This window comes from Schistocerca nitens, chromosome 1 (genome assembly GCF_023898315.1).
Source record: "Schistocerca nitens isolate TAMUIC-IGC-003100 chromosome 1, iqSchNite1.1, whole genome shotgun sequence".
NCBI classification, from domain to species: domain Eukaryota; kingdom Metazoa; phylum Arthropoda; class Insecta; order Orthoptera; family Acrididae; genus Schistocerca; species Schistocerca nitens.
The window spans coordinates 259,511,559-259,513,189 of NC_064614.1; the positions used below are offsets into that span (position 1 = coordinate 259,511,559).

At 43.5% G+C, this 1,631-nt stretch overlaps 1 non-coding gene across 1 annotated transcript; it reads left to right on the forward strand.

Moving 5' to 3' along the window:
- Nucleotides 1-1,331: 1,331 nt before the first annotated feature.
- On the forward strand, nt 1,332-1,404 carry Trnaa-cgc (transfer RNA alanine (anticodon CGC)). The gene has a single exon. It is a non-coding gene; the product is annotated as a tRNA-Ala (tRNA).
- Nucleotides 1,405-1,631: the final 227 nt, after the last annotated feature.

The following is a 1,631-nucleotide window of genomic DNA, read 5'->3' on the forward strand; positions in this document are numbered from 1 at the left end:
TCATGTGAAAACACCATTAATCATAAAAGCATTCTTGTTGTTTGGAAAGAGATCACTCTCTAAGCATAGATGGGGGAAATCAGGAAAATTATGCAAACAGAATTTGAAGTGCTGTCATACAGAAGAGAAAAAAATAGCCAGAATTTTCTGTATCCTACAGCTACAGGTCTGGAGATGTCCTAATCGCACAGTGGCGGATGAGTGATGGCATCCCCACCAGAGATGGATGGTCTCTTCAACTTGTCTTTGAACACTTGCTTCCTCGGAACTTTCCGTACATATCTTACCTCCATTCTTGTTCGACACAGTTTGTAGACACTCCTACATCCCGGCGCTAAGTATGTCTTGTGAATTAATAGAGCATTATGACTGTATTTTGTACAGATCACCATATTGCACCGACAATTAAGCCATGCAAAGTGCCCCTACATATCGTCAAATAGAGAAAGACTCTTACTCAATTAAACTGCTCCCCCCCCCCTTGAGGACAGGAACATGAATAATAGAGCGCGAAACCGATCTCCAACCATATCATTGTAGTAAACACACAATTCGTATCGTGCACCATACAAAATCATCCCTTTTACATCATTCGTACATATACTGCGAAGACAGATACTCCTCACAGCATTAGATATTTCCCTGCGAGGTTCAGCAGTCATCCACTACTGACGGGTGACTAGAGCGCCCTCTCAGAACTGTTCTACAAAACCTAATTCGTTCCCCATAGGCACAAACGCGTTATTGTTTCTGGTCGAGACCTGCTTGCTTGCTTGCTATTCTACATCCATCTCCAGGCCCTGGGATTACAATAACTAATGTATTTTTGCATGGTTTGTCATGATATTATACCATTTTCGCGGTACTACTCGATTTCAAGCACGCAGCAGTGGCCTACCGATCGCCCGTGCTACATAATTCCGAAGATATAGACTGGAAATTATTTCTCAACAAACCAAAACTTGAGTGCTTATCCCATTTGCGAAGACCTTTACGTCAGAACTCGAAACAAATAGAGGAAACTGATATTTCCACTATTGGATACTGATGTCCCTGATGTAACAGATTCCAAATCATCCCCATAATATACAAGGTCAACTAATGTGTTTCTCACGTCTAGAGAACCAGCAAATGTTCCCTCAACTAAATAAAGGCGTGAAATGTGCAGAAGCAATAGACCGAACACTTTACATGGGTGTGAATAACGGTCCAGAGAAAACACACCTCTGATTTCAATGTTCTCAATTTTCCACGGAATCATGAAAGGTATCTAACACATACATATTAGTTCACTGCTCGGTCATCTAGAGCTGAACACAGTTAAGTCACCGAGCGAGGTGGTGCAGTGGTTAGCACACTCGACTCGCGTTCGGGAGGGCGACGGTTCAATCCCGTCTCCAGCCATCCTGATTTAGGTTTTCCATGATTTCCCTAAATCGTTTCAGGCAAATGCCGGGATGGTTCCTTTGAAAGGGCACGGCCGATTTCCTTCCCAATCCTTTCCTAACCCGAGCTTGCGCTCCGTCTCTAATGACCTTGTTGTCTACGGGACGTTAAACACTAACCACCACCACCACCACCACAGTTAAGTCAGCTACTTTCCTACACTCCAACAGGCCTTTGCATTTGGA